Below are 9,504 nucleotides of genomic sequence, written 5' to 3'. Positions count from 1 at the left end.
TTGCAAATACAAATGAGGATTGTAAGGTTGCGTTAAGACCGATAATACACAATCCTGCCACAGACACAGCAGCCATGCTTCGCATTTGTCAGTCTGTAGGAACAGCAGCTCATCTGCTGGTAGCAGCGCAAAATAAAAACCCGCCTGTAGCCACCGATACAACGTTTCCAGCGTGGCAAAGCAAGATCATTGATACCTCAGTGTGGGGAGAAAAATGGACTCCACCAAAAGTAAAATCCACAGCAATGGCACCATCTCGTTTTTGAACAGCTTATTTCTGAACAATTGACTTTCGGCCACATTGAACTGTCTTCATCCCACTGGCTCCAGCAGACAGGAATGGTTTGCTTTTACCTTGCCAGTATATAACAATTCGCAGCCCACCCAGCGATATCAGTGGGTTGTTCTGCCACAAGACATGGGGAACTCCCCTACACTTTGCCAACATTTTGTGGATGAAGCATTGAAACCTTTCCACATGCGCCACCTAGAGGTGCTGAACACCAGCTGCATCTGGCAGTGTCTGCTACACCATTGTTGCCAACAGGAATTTTATATGCTCAGACGGACAAGAAGAAGACTATCTGCATTATACCCCTCCAAAGAACATTTATTCAGTAATTGAATCCACATTAGACATTGTGATTAAAGGACGTTCACCTGCTATGGCTTTGAGCGGTTTTGATGTTGCATCAATTTATTTGCCTTTTTCACAGACTGAACAGCAGCATTTATTGATCACAAATGCTGCCGTGCAAATTGCGTTGGCTGATTTTATAGGTGTCACCATTTTTAACCCCCCAAAGGATGACCGTTTGACATTTCTGATACAGGTCACCTATGTTTTGGCTACCCCCTTGTCTCTCACACCTCTTCCCTCTGCATTGACCCTTTTCACAGATGGAACAAGAACTAGGGGGGTAGTGACATGGGAGGAGGAAGGAAAATGGAAATGTTTATTTACCCCTCCACAGTCTTCTGCTCAGCGAGCTGAGCTAGCGGCTGTGATTCTTGCCTTTCAATCCTTTCCTACTCAACCTTTCAATCTTATTGTGGATACTCAGTATGTGTATCGCATTTTTGCTGTCTTACCAATATCTTATATAACTCCTTCCTTGGATTCTGACTTGCTTTCTTTGTTTCTTGCCCTGCAGGCCCTACTTCAGCACAGAGAGTTCCCTTATTATGTTGCACATCTTCGCTCCCACACGTCACACCCAGGGTATTTAGCAGAAGGCAATGCAAGGGCAGATTCAGCGTTGAGGGACATTTCTGCCTTTTCTCTCTTTTCTGACCCTGTATTATGTCATAACACCTTTCACCTCCCTGCGAAAACGTTGGCAAAGCAGTTTTCTATTCCTTTGACCCAAGCTAGGGATATTGTGTCCCAATGTGCTTCCTGTTCTAAATCTCAGCTGGCCGTTCCTTTTGATGCTGTCAATCCTAGGGGCACGTCTGCATTGGCGTGTTGGCAGATGGATGTCACACACACACCTGTGTTGGCTCCACTCTCCAAGGTTCACCTCACGGTGGACACCCACTCTGGATTCATATGGGCTACGCCCATGAGAGGGAAAACAGCTCGTCATGTGATCCAGCACACCATTCGCTGTTTCTCAGTCATGGGTAAACCTGCGCGCATCAAAACTGATAATGGTCCAGCATATATTTCTAAAACATTTTCGGAATTTTGTATGTTGTGGAATGTGAAATTAACTCATGGTATACCCTTTAACTCCACAGGGCAAGCGATAGTGGAAAGAGCGCACCTGACGTTCAAAACACTATTGCTTAAACAGCTTGGCGGCCGAAGTATACCAACAGCAGACATCCCTTTGGCAGTCCACCAAGTTCTTTTTGTCCTTAACCATCTTTTATATCCACATAATAGGACCCATAAGCCCGCGGAATTGCATTTTAGGAAGGAGGAGGCACTCCCTCGCCCCTTGGTGGTGTACCGACGCTTGCCTGATCCCGCATGGCATGGACCTGTCCCGCTGATTACGTGGGGACGAGGATACGCGGCAGTGGACGTAGAGGACAAGCCTTTGTGGGTTCCAGCTCGATGCGTGCGGCCATGGCGAGCATCTTCAACCGCAGAAGCGCCTTCCTAACCATTTGCCTTGCCATCCTTTACTGCACCGTTATACAAGGAAGAGAAGCAGACGACCCAGTCCAGTTGAAACCACCATATTTCACCTTATCAGCTGGCAAGCCGCAGTCGTCAGAATCCTACTCTGGCTGGCAGCATCCACGGCTCAGCCACTCTCGAACTATAAGAACAGCTTTGTTGAATAAGACTTTTAGGGGAGAAAATTATCATAAGATATGGAGGAATAATATTTTTGTGCAAGATATGATTAAGTTTACTAGTTTATTGCATGCTTCTAAATGTTGGTTATGTATGCACATGCCCCCCTTTGCCAGCCATTCAGGCATAATGCTTCATGGTGTGCCTGTCAATGGATCTTTTCGATTTACAAATATTATATCCCCTAAGCAAACTTTTTGGCCTCCAGTACAATTGACCCTCCATGAGCCTGCCCCCATTTGTTTTCAAATTAGAGAGGGGAAAGAATCATGGGGCATATATCCAAACTGTCAATATACATTGAAATTCATGTTTAATAGCTCTTGTTCTCTTACAGGAACATACAGTGACCAATCTCAGTGCTGTAGGAGTGACACGAGTGCATGGCTAAAAACTAGGAAAGAAACCTACCATGCAAATTGGAGTCTGAATTCTTCTATCCCTGGCTTAGCAAATGCCGCAAATGAACAATTTCATATCAGTTCCTTATTTACTGAAGCCTTTAATTGGTCCCAACAGAGTAGTAATATCAGCTATTTACTCCAAAGAGAGTTATGGTTGCTTTGTGGCGAAAAAGCATACAAAGCCATTCCTCGAAACCTCACAGGCACATGTACCTTAGGTATCGTGGTTCCGTTGTTGTATAAGGTTGATAAGTTACCATCTTCTCTTAGACTAAGAAATCGTCGGGAGGTTAATTCACCCATAAATCAATACATCGGTACCCAGATCTCTCGGGCCTTGCTGCCCTCAGTGGGTGCAGCAATGAACTATAGGGACCTCCATCGGCTAGCAAATTGGACTGAGGGATTATTCAATGATACCATAAAAGCTTTGAAGGAACTCAACCAGGAGGTGTCCGCAATGAGAGAAGTGGTTTTACAGAATCGTTATACCTTAGATGTGATTTTAGCCTCAAAAGGAGGAGTTTGTGCACTTGTTCATTCTCATTGTTGTATGTTTATTCCTGATAATAATGTCAGCATATCTGCGACGATCGACCATATGGAAACTATGGTAGCCCACAATCCGTTTGCCCCCCCTCCTTCCGTTGATCCATGGGCATGGTTATATTCTTGGCTTCCGGATGGAAGTTGGCTTCGACATTTATTAATTTTAGTGATTATTATAGTAGTTATTTGCATTATTTTGTGTTGCTGTATTCAATGTATTCCTTCTTTAATCTCTATATGTACTGCATGGTTCTCCAGTCCGCGGCCCGCTTCCGGTTTCACAAGAGTCGCTTATCGCACTCGATATAATCGTGTTGGAATGGACATTTATGACTCTGATTAATAAAATAAAGAAAGAGGGCATGTGGGAGTCATAAAGCCAAGGCAGAGGCTTGTAAAAACTGCAGGGGCCCCCTGACATTCCTCTGGGCAATGATTACCTTATACGGAGAGGGGAGTGTCAAGCCTTGACCGGATGAGGTAACAGGAGACTTTGGAAAACGGCCATGCGGCTGGGAGAACAAAGGAGATAATAAAAAGTTGCCGGAGGAGAAAGGCTGAAAGGAGCTGCCCTCCAGGATTATGAAAATACTCGCTGCCTCATTGTGTCTTCTTTCTATGCTATGCTAAGCACCACTTGACTGGCTGGCTCCAACAAATCCCCACTCAGTCATGAAGCTCACTAGGGTCCCCTTGAGCCAGGTACTACGTACCTCTCCTTCTACCCTCCCTCACAGGATTGTTGTTAGGAGAAAATGTGGAATATAAATGTAAGTATAAATTTTTAAAATCCTTCTTACAAAGACAGTATCCCTGTTACTTAGGAGCAAAGAACAGGACAGACTGCTCGCTTCCCAACTAGTGTGTCAGCTCCCAAAGGCTTCTGGGTGGCAATAACTGGAAACTGTATGCCTAACTAAAATGCCTAACTGTTCTGAGTTTTTTTTGTTTTTGTTTTTTTACAGTCAAGCTGTATATAAATTTTATGAAATAACTAACTAGATGGGCCTTGCTTTGATCCTGCTGGGTCATTTTTGCATTGTTTCATTTATAATTTTTATTGGCACCCAGAGAGGCTGGGGAAACCCAATCAGATGGGTGGGTTACATTTGTTTGTTTGTTTATTATTTCCATCTTTCTTCCTGATACGTTGATTTTCATATCTTAAAATGATAGCATTGCAGAAAAAGACCACCTTTCTTTCATCTTTAGATTATGCAAATACTGTATATATTTCTATCCCAGCCGATTATTATAAGAATTTTGCAATGTTAGGGATTTGCTTACTGAGTTTGATTCTTTCCCTTTTCCCTCCCTTTCCCTTTTCCCTTTTCTTTGGTTTCTATTTGGACTGTAAGTCTGAGGGCAGGGATTGTGTCATTTTTATTTATATGTAAACTGCTCTGGGAGCCTTTTCAGGTAAAAAGCATCTCACTTCTTGCTCCTTGGCTGCTCTGTTTTCCCCTTGCTGCTCTGTTTTCTGCCTTACCACAAGGCACAAGGTAGAAACACGTTCAGAAGGAAGTTAGAGGTCATCAGCAATGGTGGTTCAGGTGCCTTTAATAATATTCTGACTTTTCACTTACTGACTGATCACCAGGGCCAGTCCTGTCTTTTGGCATAGTGAGGCAGACACCTCAGGCAGCAGATTCTGTGTGTCATAAAAGGGCAGCAAAGTGTTAGTTACTCAATTCATTACTGCTGTATTTTTTTAACGAACAGAGCGGAAGAAAAGTGCTTGTGGGATTTACTACCTCAAATACCAAAATAACTTGGCTGGCCTTGCATACTACATAATTTAACTTGGGTTGCTGCTTATTGTTCTGATTCAGGCAGCAAAAAATCTTGGGCCAAGCCTGTTGATAAACCCTGATAAAATTTCTCAATCAAAGCATGTCTCACATTCACAGTGCAGGCCTATATAACAATAAAGCCAAGATTGCTATCAGTCATTGTGCAGTGATAAGTGTCAGTACTTTAGATTGCCCAACTGATAAAAAGCATTACTATTAGTATTTACTATGAGACTTGTCATTAAGCAATTGACCTTTTAAGACCAAATACATTTTGCACTTCTCACTCACTCTGGATATTTTAGTGGGATTATCAAATTTATTGCTCACATTTAAGGAGATCTGAGGGGCAATAACAGCTTAGCCTAACTCACAGAACTGTTGTGACAGGGAATTTAGATTAACCTAGGTATGCCATTTTGGGCTCATTTGAGGGAGGGTGTAATATAATAATATTGGGGGTGAATTCAGAGGGGATAGGAGATTCCAGCTTCCCTTCCCCCAGAAACACCTGTTGGGTAGAAGGATTGCAGTTCCTTGTGTTGGTGGCACCGGCTTTTCTCAGCCAACACCTCATCCCTCCTCCTTTGTGCTGCCCTTCGTCCCCAGTGATGTTTCATAGCCAATTTGAGGGGAAGGGGAAGTTATTCATGGCCAGAGCTAGTTTGAGAAGGAGAAGTTAGGGGGTCATTTTGACTCCCAAAGATTTCACCTGCTATTTACCTCCTATGCTTCCATGTCCCTGTTTTTGGTTCCTAGAACATCTGCATGGAGACTTGGATAGAAATGGATAACCGAGCTACTTTTGGATTAGTGCGCATCATCAGCCCAGTTCCATAGCTCTTGGCACTGCACTACCAGAACAATGGCAGCAGCCTAGCAAAGTGGCTCATAGGGTTGGGTCATAAATCTACCGTCAGCATCTGAAGCTAACAATCTATGTGACCTTGACTTTTTCCCAGTAAAGAAACAAACTCCTATGTGATCCATAACTGAAAGACAGAGCAAGTTTCAGAGTCCACTACTCATAAAATAACAGGTAGAGTGTGCCTGATGCTGGGTGCTTCTACCAATGTTGAAACTACCTGCTCTCTCTCTCTCAAAATCATTCCCATTTGCTGTTTCTCCCCAACCAAGATTGCCATTTCTCTTTCCTCTAGAACCTAGAAAAATCAGCCATGCCCCATGATCTTTGCCTCTCTTAACCCAATCAGCTACTGGCCCCCACTGAATTGGCCATTTACCTTTTCCCTTCACCAACACTTCCAACATTGGTGTTATTTCTTCTGGAAGTCTTACCTTCTTCTACACACCTTCTCCTGCAGGTGTTGTTGACCTTCTCTTTTCCAATTTCTGCAGTTGATCCCATGTCCCATGGGTTTTCGGGGTATAGTGGTACCTCGGGTTAAGAACTTAATTCGTTCTGGAGGTCCGTTCTTAACCTGAGGTACCACTTTAGCTAATGGGGCTTCCCACTGCCGCTGTGCGGCCGCCGTGTGATTTCTGTTCTCACCCTGAGGTAAAGTTCTTAACCCGAGGTACTATTTCCTGGTTAGCATAGTCTGTAACCTGAAGCGTCCGTAACCTGAAGTGTCTGTAACCCGAGATACCACTGTATTAACCATGAACCACAGTTTGATGTATCAATTACTCAGTTGGGGGCGGTGCTGCAAAACGCAGGGGTTAATGCTGAAAATCACTGCAAAACAACTACAAAACTTTGGCACAGGTTTGGAAGGGATCCCAATTTTGGGGTTCGTAGTTAATAACTGGAATTTAGAATGGGGAATCTGTGGAGAACGAAAAGGTTAATTCCTCCTCCTCGAGTCTTGATATAATTACCCACCCACACCCACTGCACACGTGTGCACACACACACTGCTGCTTTGAAAATAAATTATAATAGAAAGCTAGAAATTTCCAACATCCTGGTTAGTTTGGTTCTTGGAGCAGCCAATCTGTGTCCAACAGAAAAATGGGTGGTATGGAAGTATTTTTATATAAAAAGGATTAATAAATCTGCATTACATTATTATTGGTGAAAACAAAGTATGTTATTTCAAAAGCATGCATGAATTAAAAAACTAGACAAAAAGTTATATTTATGTTTCTAATTATGCTGTTCCAATATTTTCTTGTGTTATCGGGAAGATAAGGAAAATTTCAGAACACCATATGCTGAATAATATAAACACTTCAAGGAAGAGGATGCAAAAATGTTATAAGTAATGAAGACCAGAGCATATTTTCTTGCCAGGATTAAGTCTTATCATAATCTAAAACATGGAAAATATTTAGTTTTATTATATTATTCTAGTCTTTGTAAGAAAAGAGAAACATCATTTGAAACGAGTATTTATAAGACTCGCTGCACAGTCATTTTGAATATCTGAGGTGCACTCTGATCTCTTCCGTACTGGCTAACTGCTATGCCATCTTTGTCTTGTTTAGCTTTGCAAAACTGGGCGGAGCTTACTCCAATTCTTATTTTACAGAAGACAAATTGAGGGTGAACAATAGATACTTGCCAAAAACCACTCAAGATCAAGGCTAAAAGGATAGATCAGGGACGTCCAGCTTCCAAGAGACTGCGATCTACTCACATGATTAAAATCTGGCAGTGATCTACCTGGGGTTCAGGTCAAAGTTACTGAGCTTTTTTTAGGGAGGAACATCCCTTTTTGGGGGGTTTCAGGTCCAAGTTGTTGAGCTTTTCTTAGGGAGGAATGTCCCATTTTGGGGGGGGGGGTCAGGTCTAATAAATGAAAAAAGGCGCTCAACAATAGATCGCTAAGGAGACACTCAGCCTCATTGAGAAAACTCGCATCTTCTGTTATATCGATCTAGAGGATGGGGGGGCGCATGGAGGAGCCAGCGATCGACCACGATCTACCAAAACCTCCCAGGGATCGACCAGTAGATCCCAATCAACCTGTTGGACATCCCTGGGATAGATAACCTAAGCTCAAAAGCCAAGAGCCTGCTCACCTCAGGTGTGTTGTGCCATACCAGTGTTGAAGTTAAGACTCAACGATCAGTCCATTCAGCTTCTGTACATGGAATAGGAAGCTCCATCTTGTTTCATTTTTTGCCTCAGGCAAAAGAATGCTTCGGGACTGGCCCTAAATCTATCCGATATCAGCTAGTATCTTAATCGTGGATGGAAAATCCAGTTCAATAATGGCAACTGTAATATCAGACATATATACTGCTACAAAGGTTGTGTGCCACCCCCAATCTCTGCCAAGCAGGTAACAAAGATTCCAGGGTTTCCGGGTGGGAATCAAAACATGGCAGAGACTCCCGTGTCTTTAAGAAATATGGTTTATTCTACACATATTTACACCAGAAGCTTTCAATGGAGAGAGATTTCACAGCATTCACATCTCAGGAGAAGCCCTTTTTTCACAGCAGCCCAGCGCTGGATTGCCAGACATCCCAGTGCTTCTCTCCCTGCCTTCAGCCAGCCAGTTGAGATGTTTCTGCCTTGCATGGCCTCTGCCTAGAGTTCTGGCACCTCCTTTCTCCTCCCCAAGAATCTTTGCTATGTGGCATCATACCCTCCCCTAACCTTGGCACATGAGTTCTGTTTGCACAGGCCCAAGAATTTCTCTCTGGTGGGCCATCAACACCTTTTGTCATGTTAACAACCTCTATTCCAGGTGAGGCCCTGACCGGGAAAGGAATTTTATCCTGCATTTTTATATTGTCTTGGAATCTTCCCTTCAATACTCCAAATGTTATCTAAATTCTACCATTTTTATTAATTTCTAACTCTATATATGTAACAACATTTTAAGTTATAGGCCGATTTAATCACCTTTATTTTGACCATTTTCTGCCTCCCACTAAGAACCTTGAAGGAATTGTAGCAGCATTTCGATGGGATGGAAAGATTCCTCTTGCTTCCTGCTGTTACAAGTTTCTTGCAGATTAACTATTTCTGTTACAATGCCACAGCTGCACAATGTGACAGAGTCAATAAGAATCACAATGTGACAAAATGGTTTCACTTGAATTTTACTGAGAGAGTGATAACATGAAAACAAATGAATCCATCATTTACTGAAATTCTTCAATCAGAAAACACTGCGAGCCTCGGAAAAGCCAGTAGCGATTTGAGAGTGATACAGCATGCTTGCCATGTGGTTGTCAGAGTTGGTGGGAAAAGATTTAGGCCTTTCAGTAATATCAAACATACTACTTGGTGTAAAAATATTATTGTAAGAACTTTAATAACCAGCAGATCCCCTTTTAAATAATACATGTTTGCTTCCTCAAAATACATTGAATAACATACATAGGACCCAGCCTAAAGCGAACATCATCTATGCAAACTACACTGAAATAAATAAGAGTTAAAGAGGACAACTGTTCTCTTGCACAAAAGAATTGCACAAAAGGATTTCAGTGGGTTCCCTGCCCCCACTCCAAGTTTCCATTAGCC

Source organism: Podarcis melisellensis (assembly GCF_964234715.1).
Source record: "Podarcis melisellensis genome assembly, chromosome: 10".
NCBI lineage: Eukaryota > Metazoa > Chordata > Lepidosauria > Squamata > Lacertidae > Podarcis > Podarcis melisellensis.
Note: the sequence above shows the minus strand (reverse complement) of the source record.